General features: G+C 55.4%; 1 protein-coding gene across 2 annotated transcripts in view; it reads right to left on the bottom strand.

Moving 5' to 3' along the window:
* The window catches only part of NDRG1 (N-myc downstream regulated 1), a 55,599-nt gene extending 45,490 nt beyond the window's left edge, over positions 1–10,109 (bottom strand). For both annotated transcript variants that reach the window (XM_005900742.3, XM_070382753.1), the window contains exon 1: positions 9,971–10,109. The gene's annotated coding sequence lies outside the window, so the exon portion shown is untranslated. The remainder of the gene's footprint in view (positions 1–9,970) is intronic.
* Between the last annotated feature and the right edge of the window lie 2,467 nt (positions 10,110–12,576).

Raw genomic sequence — 12,576 nt, 5'->3', positions numbered from 1 at the left:
TGATCACTCAGTCGTGTCCGACTCCTGCAATCCCATGGACTGTCACCTGCCAGGTTCCCCTGTCCCTGGAATTCTCCAGGCAAGAATATAGGAGCGGGTTGCCCCTTCCTCCTCCAGGGGGATCTTCCCAACCCAGAGATCGAACCTACATCTCGTGCGTCTCCCGTGGTGGCAGGCAGATGCTTTACCACTGCACCACCTGGGAGACCCATGTTTCTGTCTACATTCGCTCTTACGTGGCTTAGTAAACCACAGGAGTGAAACGCCTCGAAAACAGGTCCACGTGTATTTCAGGCTGCAGCTCAGCCCAGCGTGGTCAGGTCTCCTTGGCTGGCTTGACTCCAGTGTGATCCCACTGGAGGATCAGCCTTCACCTGCCCTCTCACCCTCCCTCAGAACCAGAAAGAGTTCAGGTCCAGCTTTCCTGGCTTTCCAAACATGCTCCCGGAGAAATCCCTTTACCCCACACCTTCTTTTCCTCCTAGAACTCAGCTTCCCAGACCCCAGGAGACAGTGGCTTGAAAACTGGTGAATCCCCCTTAAACATCAGTATTTGAGAACTGCTCCTTTTTTGGAAGCTGGAGGAGGCCTCAGGGAGCCCCACCCTTCATGTGCTCAGGGCCCTGGGGAGACTCAGAAAGGAGCTCACAGAGGACTATCACAGTGTTTGTCCAGACGAGGGTGCTTCTGTCCCCCACATCTGGCAAGGTCCGGAGACATTCTTGATCGGCACGACTGGGAGATGCTACTAGCATCCAGCTGATGTAGACCAGGGAGGCTGCTGACCACCCCACGGGGGCACAGGGCACCCCCACAGCAGAATTATCTGGCCCCAGGAGTGAAGCGGCTGAAATGCCCTGGGCCCAGACCAAGCAGCCAGTGAGAACCCCAGGGCTCTGAAGTCTGCAGGGAGACCAGATAAAGCAGAGAACACTCCAGGTTCTCCTCGTTCCCGGGGGGGTGGGGGTGGGTAGGAGGTGCCGTTCCCGCAGGCCCGGGGCAGCCTGTAGCTCATAACTGTAACTGGACACGTCCCGACAAGTGAGTTCAGCCAGGACCTCCAGCCAGGTCACCGCCTGCGATTCCCAAGACCACACAAACGGGCTGTAGAAGGTGCACCTTGAGCCCCGGGCCCCCACACCCCCTACCCCCTTCTCTGAGCTAGGGTGCTCTCAGTCCATCTCGGCAGACTTAGGCCCCTTGAGGCCAGCCCTTAACCCCGTCTCTGTTGCATCCATCAATAAACATTGCAAACTTTTGTCTCAGAAGCTGGGGGTCTAAAGGAAATCTTATAAGGAAGTTCAATATATAAAACTGTTTTTGAGAAGAAAGCTGACACGTTTTAGATGAAGCCAGGGACACCTCGTGTTCCCCATCCCTATCGTCTGCCCCCCACGAGGCAAGACCAGCCCTCAGAGCCCTTCTGAGTTCCAGGAAACATGTGCAGTAGGAAGGTTTACTCGGAGGTGGTTTTCCTGCACAGCAGTTGTATGTGCAGACACTGAGTGGATCAAGAAAGGACTTATCACAGCTCTGTGGTGAGACCCGACTATGTGACAAGTCAGGCATAGACAGGAGGTGACCTGGTTTGGGTGCCAGGGCTGGTGCCCTGCCCCGTCCCCTTCAGGCTCCACTGAGAGGGTGCCCACACCTGGGGTCACCCCCCGCAGCCAACCTGCAGCCCCACTGGGCTCAACAAGCTCTCTCCCTGGGTTTGAGGCCAAGCGCCGGATGCCAAGCCTGCCCTTCTCCACCGCCTCCTGCAAAGTCCCAGAGCAGGACGTAGGGCTGCAGAGGCCCAGGCAACCCTGCAGGGGCGGAGGGTTGCAGGTGGCAGTTCTGAAGGGGGCCAGGCCGCACCGGGCAGGGTGGTGGGAGCCTGGGTGTCTGACTCCAGCCCCCTATGCCATCCTGTAGGGTGGGCTCTGTCTCAGCACAGAGGGAAGCCACTCCACACAGGAAATGAGGTCTCCTGCCAAAATCCCACTCAGTGCACACAGCAGAGCTCCCGGTCACAACACCAGCTGCCAGACTGGTTTATACCACTTCTTCCTTTCCCACCTGCCTGCCCAGAAGGAATTCTGAGAAAATCAATATTGCAGAAGTGAAAGGCAGCCAGGAGTTAGTGGGGAGGCGGGGGGAGATCTGAGGGTCATACCTGAACATTACCATTGATTGGCTCTGCGATCTAACCTCTGAGCCTCAGTCTGCTCATCTGTAAAATGGGCATAACAACTCCTGCTCCCAGAGAGTAGTGGGAGGCCTTCAATGCAACCATGGCACACAGAATCGGGCAAATAACTGCCTCATTAATCAGTGCACTTCCCTGGTTGCCTCAGAGACCCAGGGCCATCTGTGGGGACACGGTCTGTATTTTAAACATTCTTAGTCCCCGAGTGGCCCAGCCAGGAGAGGACACAGAAAAAAGGTCCAGCAGGTGTCACATGGGTTTCTAGCAATCAGACCCAATGCGCCACCACTCGGGTCAATGAGTAACAAAGGCCCAAGGGGCAGGGGCAGGTGGGGCGGGGGGCGGCGCAGGCAAATACCTTTCCAGTTCAACGGACCCAGGAGCCAGTCAGCAATGAGCTGAACTCCATGGGTTCCAGCAAAGCCAAGACTGAGATTTGCTCAGAGGAGCGAAGAAGGTGACCTCGGGGACTGGGAAGGCAGTGAGCGAAGGCATCTCAGGCCGTGAGGCCACGTGAGAGCTGTTAGCCAGTCACCCTGAGAGCAAGGGGACGGACAGCGCCTGGGATTCTCACAAGCCCTGATGGAGCAGCGGGAACACTGTTTAGGAGCTGGCGCGTGGGAAACCTGCCCCTCCCGCCACATGACTGTTCCCAAGCCATTCATCCCCTCCCTGGGCCTCGGCTTCCCATCTACAAAATATGTGGCAAGTGTTCTACAGACACCGTTGTTCTTGTTTAGTCGCTAAGTCATGCCAGCTCTTTGTGACCTGCCAGACTCCTCTGTCCATGGAATTCTCCAGACAAGAATACCGGAGCAGGTTGCCATTTCCTTCCCCAGAGGATCTTCCTGACCCAGGGATCGAACCTGTGTCTCCTGCCAACTGGATTCTTTACTGCTCAGCCACCTGAGAAGCCCTCTATGCACATCACATAGTCCCCAAAACTCAGGACGGATGGGAGCCCAGGCAGGAAGGTGCTACATGCAGACAAAAGGGAGGTGCCCCCTGGGGTGCTATGAGGGCCTCTTGCAGCATGGCTCCGCTCAGGTCATCTGTCCTGGGAACCTGGAGGACCCTCTTCTCCCAGCCGGGACCTCCTCCTCGTCCCTAAGACTGGAGTCCTCCACCAGCTCTGGCATTCCTCCAACAAGCCACCTGGAGGGGGCATTTGCCCTTCCTCTTTGGCAAATTCTGCTGGGCCCTAAAGCCCCTCCGAGGCGGGGGCGGGGGGCGTCAAGCACAGAAACACCCAGAGACTTCTCCTGTGTGGATCAGCTGGCGGAGTCACGTGTTTCTCTCTCCACCATACACAGCCCCCTTGAGTCACCACCAGAGGCCCAGGCTGCGAGCAAAGTCCACATCTTAGACATTCTCCCTTCACAACACATAGAAGGGATCCGCCATATTCAATACTTCAGAAAAAAGCTTCATTGCATTATTCTGTTTGTTCCTGGAGGAGGTCCCTGGGAGAATGTGGATTGGATCACCTCAGCTTACGAGTGGGTAATCTGAGGCTCAAACGCCAAGGCCTGTGTGACTTCCTAAAGGCCTAGACTCCATCCTTTGGAGTGAGTGCAGGTGGGCAGGGCAGGGACAGGCAGATCACAGCCTCCCAGAGTCCTCCAGTGAAGCAGAGAGAGAGGGGAACCAGGAACAACTGTTGATAAGCTTGCATCGATTGTTACTGTCAGCCACTGGCCCAGATTTTGTCCCCTCCAGAACACGCCTGGTTTCCAAGCCACGTGAAAGCGATGTTTTTTTCCAGCACACTGGGCTCTTTATAGAACAAAATTTAAAAGGCGGGCAGGGGATCAATGGACGCTGCTGATGTTCGCCATAACATCCTCTCCGAGTACAGTCAACTCCAGAAGGTTTGAGAGAACAGTGTCCCGTCTGCATTAACCTCCAGAAAGGCAGCCTTGGGGTACGCCCTGCCTCCCCGCACCTTGCTATGGACATGTCCTTTGGTCTTTTCTTTGCCAAAGAGATTCTGAAATCAAGCTACCAGGCAGTCCACGGGTTCTCGTGATGTTTTCTGGACCTTCTGAAACCCAAGCCTTCGAGGAGGGTGAAGAAGCTGATGGCCTCTCAATGTTTTTCTTATGTAATCAACCTAGTAAACAATAATGGCCGGACTCACTGGACCTTCTAGAAAGTTCCCCAGTTGAGGGGAAGGGAGATAGAAAACAGGGCTTTCAAAAGTCTATAAAATGAAAAAAGACGATCAGACAATCAGAATTCCTTCAAGAGGCCCTGGGTGCTTCTGCTTGGAGGCTGAACCTCAGCAGCATCCAACAGACTGTCTGATATTGAAAGACTAAAAAAGAAATCACTAAAGAGAAGGCACCCCCCAGCTGCATCCATTCCCTGGGTACCAGGCTGGAGACCAAAGGCAACTTCTCTGTTTTGGGCCAGAGCACAGAACTAGCAAGAAAGTCTGGGACACAATAGCAGGAAGAGGGAGGGGCCCACACGTGGTCCTCACCCCACCCGCTGCTCCACAGCACGACCCAGGACCTTCCTGTCGGTTCTCCGTGGAGGTCTGGCAGCCCAGCCACCTGTCTGGCAGAGAGAAGACCAGACCGTCTGCGGGGACGCGCAGGATAACGGAAGTCTAAAGGAGGATGCTGGGTGGGTGAGAGGCTTTTTCTGTGAATCTGCAAGACAAACACGAGCAGCACTGGAAGGTCTGTGAGATAATGTGTGGAAAGCACACAGACGGAGCCAGCGTTAGCATGGGACGTGGAGGCAGATTCCTCCTACACAACCCTTTGTCCCCGAGATGGGACAACTGCCACACTGAAAGAATCTTTCCCCGAATTGGTCTTGCTGCTCTTACCCTCTGGATGACCTTCCGATCTTTCCTACACAACAGGGCCCACGGTTATTTCCTTAGTAAATGGAGGTATCCTTTGGACCAACATTGCTTCCCTGGTGGCTCAGACAGTATAGAATCTGCCTGCAATGCAGGAGACCTGAGTTCGATCTCTGGGTCGGGAAGATTCCCCGGAGAAGGGAGCGGCCACCCACTCCAGTATTCTTGCCTGGAGAATCCGAGGGACAGGGGAGCCTGGTGGACTGCCGTCTATGGGGTCACAAAGAGTTGGACACGACTGAAGCAACTATGCTACTACTACTTGAACCAATATTAACTGATTGCCTACTAAGTGCACTCTCCGGTCTACGGCAAAAGGGTAATTAAGCAGACACAACCCAGAATGATCCAAGAAGGGCACCCAACCCAGTTGGCCTGCCTGGAGGGGGAAGTCAGGGAGGGCTCACTGGAGAAAGCAGGCAAGTTCAATGATTAACAAGAAGAGCAGAGGAGGGGGAGGGTTCCCAGCTAAGAGAGTCCTCAGAATTATCTACCTCTTCGGAATGACTCTCACACTCACATTCAGAGAGAGCTGCCCAGAACCTTCTCAAAGCCAATAGGTGGAGTTGGGGGTAGAGATGGGGGAACAGAATGGAGCCCTGTTCTTCCTTAAAAAAGGTCCCCATCCACCTCTTTAAGCAGAGCAGTACATGGGCATATCGTTTATAGGTACAGAGCTTTCCACAGGTTTAAGGAGGAAAAAAAAAAATTTATAAAACAAAAGATGAATCCCCCAGACTGCTAAGGAGTCCCACTTCCTAGCCCCTCAGTTGGAGGAATGCCTCTGCTGGACTGGAAATGCCTGGAGACGGTGCCCAGGTGGGCAGGTCTTCGGTAAATATACGGTATGAAGATCAGGACTGGGTGGAAGAGAAACCTGTGTGTGGATCCACACTCTGTAATCAGGTCTATTCGGCAGCGCCAAGTCAGGGTGCCAGGGTTGCCAGGGTTGCCAGGTCTCTTCTCACAGGGCGTCTGCCCTGGAGCAGTGGGGTCCGCATACTGGCGATCACACTCCTCCGCACACCCTGCTCCAACAAGCCTGGACTGGCGCAGCAGGGGTCAAGCGAGCGTCCAGGGAATTGACCTCCGCCGGGTCCGCAGCAGAGACGGCCAACCTGCCTGTGTCTGTCTCCAAACTTAAAGAGAAAGAAAGGGCAGGGCTGGGCCCAGACTGAGATCAGGGAGTCAGGAAGGGCTTCCTGAAATGAAGCCAAGAAACCAAGTCCAGGTTCCAAAGATGGATAGAGGAGGGCCTGGGCAGCCTCAAAGGATAATGCTGCAGGGAATGGTCCACGGTGGCCCACCGGGAACGGAGCCCCATCACTTGATTCTGGACCAGCAAGGGACCTGCTCAAGCCTCAGTCTTCTGATCTGAGAAATAGCAAGGATGTCTCCTGTCTCAAAGGAACAAGGAGATGCCTTGAAATCACAAGGCACTTTAACCAAATAAAAGCTATTTACTCCAGACCCTGGAGATATGAGGAATGTGGCCCCCTTCTTTCTTTTGCTCTCCCCCAGCCATCATTCTGGAGCAAATATCCTCCTCTCTGGCAGTACACTCTAGCCCAATCCAGCCCAGAAAGCACTGAAACAATGCAGATCCCTAGCCCATCCCAGACCTACCAGGCCTGGAAATCTGCATTTCAGACAAAGTTCCATTATATTTTTATGCAATCTGCATAAGCCTAGCTTTCTGTAAAAACTTCAAGAAGCAAAACATGAATCCAGCATTTGCAGGCCTTCCCCAGGCAATGCCTTGAGAATGCCATTGGTGGAAATGATTGACCACAAGTTCCCTCACCGTGGCCTCATGGGCAAGTACTGTCCTCAACTCTTGCCGTAGATTAACTCAATTAATATTTACACGTCCCGGTGAGACAGTATCTGTTACTCTCATTTTTCAGAGGGGGAAACTGAGGCCAGAGCTCTGGCTGGCCTCTCTGCTCTTCTCACTCAAGCCTTTTTGCAGTCATCCCAACGTGTCATTTTGAAAAAAGAACAAAGGCTTTCAGGTCTGATGCTCTGGGTTCTCAGCCTGCCCCTCCCACTTCCAGTCACATAGCCCACAAGCAAGTCCCTTAAACATTCCTGGCCTTGGTTTTCCCATCCATTCAATGGAGCCAAGACAGCACAGGGAGAGCTCTCGTGAGGATGAGAGGGGCTGTGGGATATAGCTGCTGATTCAGAGAGAGAGAAAGGTCCTGTCCCTTCCCAGCCCCCTCTGCCTGAGTCAGGGCCCCTCCCTGCTAGAATCTTAGATGCTGAGTCATCATCCTGGCTTCCCTTCTGAAGCACAGGGCCTTTTGAGTCACGCTTTGGATAGGATTCTCTGGATCCCAAGGAAGAACTGCAGCTTCAGGCCATCAGAAAAACACAATGAGATCTTTCTTCCCCATCTGTGCTGAGGCCGCTCAGGCCAGGAGATTTCAGTGCGCTGAGGGCAGGGGATGTGTGTGTCTGGGGGGCAGGGCAGGGAGGGCTTTGTTCACATCTGGGGTCCAGCCTGGGCAGCCCAAATCTGGACCACCACCACTCAGCAGGGCTGCAGCCCTTTCTCACTACGCTGATTCTGCTTCTGTCTCAGGAACTCCTGATTCAGACTGAAAATCAACTGACCCATCAATCACCCACATTCTGTCTGGAAAGTTTCCCCACCAGAAACTCAGTGAGGATCCAAATCATTTTCTGACCGCAGAAAATACATCTCTCAAGACGGAGATTCCCCGTTCACCACCTTCCATCACAGCCGGGAAACTCAGGCTGACTTCCAGGCTTGGCTCCTCCTTGGCAAGTCATTCCCTGCCTTTGGGTCTCAGTTTCCATCTGTAAACTGGGCAGAAGTTGGACCAGGAACTTGTGTGAATTTTTAATTTCTCCAAATTATTAAACCAACAGATAGCAAGCCTGGATTTGCTTCTCAGGAAAAGAGACCCCAAAAGATTCTCCAAGGTCTCCTTGGAAAGCGCAGTCACATGCTATCACCAAAAATTTAACTGCCTGTGGGATCACAGAGGAATGGGGCCATTCAGTTGATTCAGTGTCTGTATTTGATCTCCTCCCAAAGGCCTGGCCCTGGGCCAGGTGCCAGGTGCCAAAGCGAAGCAGGCGAGGCCTTCCTTCTCGCTCTGAGAGGAGTGAAAATGATGAGAGACAAAGTGCCACAGAGCTACCAAGTCCCGGGTCTGGGGATATCCGGCTTCGCTCCTGACTCCAGAGCACTGTCCCTTTAAAGGTATCCTATCACTTCCTGACCACTCCTGTGTCCCCTCCTCCCCTGACCCCACCCTGAGTCACCCCAACAGTTACCACCACAGAGGGCTGGGGTCTGCACCCTTGTCTGCATTTCTGCCCTGGCTGGGGAACCTCTTGAAGCCAGGTGCAGTGGGTTGCACTCTCTGTACCTTGCTTATTTCAGTTCACCTTTGTGAAACTCAGTCAAGATTCCAGCATTTCTATCCAGGAGGAAGCTGGGCTGGAAGGTCTGCCTTGGGACTGCATTTTTCATGGCAAGAACACACTCTGTGTTTAGATATTCTGTTCTTTAGGAGGTGAAGTATGGCTGATGGCTAAAGCCCTCCTGCCTGGCCACTGGCTGAACTCTCTCTGAATCTTTCATCTTTCCCAGTAACTCAAAGGAACCAAACAAACTCAAGTGCCCAGGACATTTGGGAAGAAGAGATGGTCTGGGCACAAGACAATCGCGCCCTCCCCAACTAGGTTTGCCTCCCCTACCAGCTGCCGGGCACCTCCCCCACACAAGCCACAAGTCGGTGCTGCCCCAGACCTAGAGGGATGTCTGACAGCAGAGGCGACAGGCGGGCGAGTGGGGGCGGTGGAGCGGAGCAAGGCAAATAGCCACTAAATCCCAGCTTCAGCCACTAATGCGACGCAAGCGGTGACAGCGCGTTTCCCCCGGAGCCCACCACGGTGCACACGCCCTGACCCCGGCTGAATCCGAGACCGCGGCGGATCTCCCAGGAAGGGCCGAGCAAATCCAGCTGTTATCCTCCCCTCGGAGGGCAGGAGAGAGAAGGGAAGCTGGGGAGAGTGGGCGGAGGCGAAAATGACGCCACTCGAAGCCCCAGCCAGCGCAGAGCTGCCAGATGCCACACGACCCCTCTGGTCCAGGCCACCGCTTACGCGCCGCCACAGCGCCCACCCCGGGCCACCTCGGGGGGCGACCCTGCCCAGCAATGCTCGCCAACCCTCGCTCCCGCGCGTGTCACACGGGCTGGAACACTAGGACCCTTCCCCAACACACACACGCGCGCGCGCGCACACACACACAAGCGTGCTCCACCCCGACTTCCAGGCTGAATGGGCCCCCGCCCCTCAGACACACACTGGTTGGGGGCAGAGTCTGGGAAGCAGACACACCCACGTCCCCTTCTCGAGCCTCGTCCCTAGCGCCGCTCACCCCTAGCCATCTCCTTTCTACAGGCGCACTCAATCCTTCCTTCCCCAGACACCCCACTCCAGGGACACACCCCACCTCCACCCTCAAACACACACACACTCCTGGTCTCGCCTCCTCCCACGTCCAGCGCGCCCTCCAGCCTGGGGCGCCCGTGTGAGCCCGGAGGGCCTTGGGAAGCAGCGATCAAGGTATTGGGGGCTCTCCACCCCCTACCCCGATCCTCAGGATCCCACTTCCTCAGCTAGGGGAAAGGTGAATCCGGACCTTTTTTTCCCTCTTGAGGCCGAATCAAACACCCCCACTCCAGTAGTGCTCGCACCCCCAAAGCCCCTCCTGGCGCTCACCCACGGGCCACCGGGAGACCGAGCACTTGCAGCTCCGGGAGTAGGGGAGGGCTGGCCACAAAGGGCGGTCCAGCAGAGGCAGGAGCACCCATAGGCGACCGATCCCACCCCTCCTGGCGGGAAGAGGGCGTGGGGCTTACCTAAGGACGAGGGAGAAAAGCGAAAAGGACCCGGAGCTAGGCTGCAGGCGCCCAGAGGGAGCGAGGAGAGAGGCAAAGAGAGGAGTGCGCTCCACAGCCGGAGCTGGGAGCCAGGCGAGGTTTGTTTATGCCCGGGAGGAAGGCGATTTTATAGGCGCCGCGGCCCCGCCCCCCGCGCCTCGCCCCCCCCCCCTCGGGGCTCCCTCGCAGATCCCTCCTCCCGGGAGCTCCTCCCACTCCCTTGGGCAAGCCTGGCCCTGCTGGGGCAGCGCGCGGGGGTGCCAGCCCGAGCCGCCGCCTGTTGCGCAAGCCCGCGTGGAGGCGAGGCGGGGAGCGGCCCTCCGGGTCCCGGCGGCCGTTCCGCAGCGCTGTCCCTTTCCTCGTCCGGAAGGCAGGGGCCTGGACGTGTGCAGCGGGCGTGTGTGCACTGGGGATCCATTTGGGCGCGGGTGCGTGTGCTTGGGCGCGCTCGCGCGTGTGCGTGTGGACTTCCGTGTGTCTCCGTGTGACCGAGTGGCCCCCGTCTCCATCTCAGAGTTTCTTCTTCCGAGTACCCTTGCGCCACGCCTGGACTTCCCTTAGGAGCGACTCCGGGTCTTAGATCCCAAGTCCCGAATAAGCTGCCTCCTTAACTTATTGGAGACCTGCTCCCTGCGATTCTCGCCCCATGACCCTTCCTTGTTGCATCAGCTTTACGTTGAAACCCAGACTCTCGCTTAATCGCGTCCATCTTGCTCAGCCAGTCCTTGGGCACTCTCACCCAACCCCGGTTCCCTAGTTCGAAGCCCACCTGCCCTTTCCCACCCTGCGTCCTTCTCCCCGCCCCCAGAACCCTGGCAGGAAAGGAAGGCTCTCGCTCCTTCCTCGCCCGGTTCCCAGAACTTGTACTGAGCACCCTTTCCGCGTTTAGCCGCCTTGTCTACTGTCTGGTTTGTGACTCCGTGTTCCCAACGCGCTCTGCTTATCAATATCCCCCGCGGAACTTTTTTTTAAGAAGGTACGGGCCAGGGCTCCATCCCAGGTCGGTTTGATCAGAATCTCAGGGAGTGCAGCCCAAGCGTCTTTTAAGAGCTTCCCAGATGGTTCTAATGTGCAACCCGGGTGAGACTCACTGCACCTGCACCGGGAGAATATTATTTTATGGGTGAAGGAAGACCCTACCGTTGTCCCCAGGCCCTTGCCCAGACTTGTGTTTGCTTGCATCTGCGCTCCTCCTCCAGCCCTCTGCCTGATGGTGGTAAACCTCTTCCCTCCACCAGCCCAGGTTTTGCTCAAGACAGGGCCCTGGTTCTCCTCTGTGCAGCCCACTGGCCTCCAGGAGTCCTGGTATTTACCTATTACGTCATTCCACAAATATTTATTGAGCCACTGCTTTGAGCCAAGTTCTGCATTCAGCTGCTGGGGAAAAGGACTGAAAAGCTGAGGAGCGCCAAGATTCAGTTTCCCCATTCACCCAAAGAGAAGGTTAAGCTGGGCTCATTTCTTGGGTAACTGGATTGAGCACCTGCTCAGCCTCTGTTGTATACACTGGGGGCATGGTAATGAACAAAATTAGGCCAGCTTTCTTTTACTCCACTTACACACATCCATTTCCCCTTACCTCCCCTATTTCGATTCTCAACATTTACTGAGCTGCTCTGTTTATTACCTGGCAAAAGATATAGAGGCTCAAGTTCAAAAGTGGAGTAGGCCACTACTTCCTCAATAAAAAATGGGAGCCCTGGCGTGTGGACTGGAGAGGGCACTTTGCCAGAAGAAGCCACTTCCACCCCTTTGAGGACGACTTGGGGGGTGGAGCACTCAGGGCGGTCCAGACCTGCAGCAGGCTCTGTCCAATGGCAGACGAGTCTTGTGCTTAGGAACTCAAGCCTTCTGGAAAACAATGAGCAGAGAACATGTGAGTGGATCAGGGAGACAAGATACCAGAGACAAAGAGAGGAGAAAAGAAGAATTCTTCCGGAGTGGGGGATGGGGTGGGGGTGGGTGGGTAGCATTTTCTGTGGCATTCTCCAACCAGGGTGAAAGGAGATCATTGCAGAGTCCAAAGCAGCTCGGAAGAGTTCTGAAGGAGGTGTCGTTTGGATCACAGACTCCGTCTCATGGGTCCAATACAGCCTGTTTTTCCTTCAGTGCTGCAATACTTTGCTGTTTCTGCAATGCGCTGAGTGCCCAGATGAAGCCGTTTTCCTGCATCCACTTGTAGGAAGGAAGGACTCGGGGGCAACCCTGGATGGGCACCGGGGTAGAAGGTGCTCCCCCTGTGAAGTGGCCCCAGGGCACTGAGAGCTTCCTGCACCGCTGGTCCCCCAGCCCAGGTCAGCTGAGACAGCAGAAGCTCTGAGCCAAACGTGGGTGCAACTGTGTTGAACCGTTTAAATTATTTCTCTTTCTCGCTGGTCAGCAACAGAATTAGATTTGCTTAGTGAATGCACACGTGATGCAGATCCATCACCAAATCAGATTGGATTTTCAGGACTAATGTCCCTGGAAATTTCTAGTTAGCAGCACGGACACCTTTTTTTTCATAGACTGTTCTCACTAGAAGGACCAGAGGCATCATCCATTCCCAGGCTCTGTCTTGGATTCATGGGAACTTGGGGCTGAGA

Source organism: Bos mutus, chromosome 14 (assembly GCF_027580195.1).
Source record: "Bos mutus isolate GX-2022 chromosome 14, NWIPB_WYAK_1.1, whole genome shotgun sequence".
Classification (NCBI taxonomy): domain Eukaryota; kingdom Metazoa; phylum Chordata; class Mammalia; order Artiodactyla; family Bovidae; genus Bos; species Bos mutus.
The sequence above is the reverse complement of the archived record's forward strand: the minus strand, read 5'-3'. Positions and strand labels throughout refer to the sequence as shown.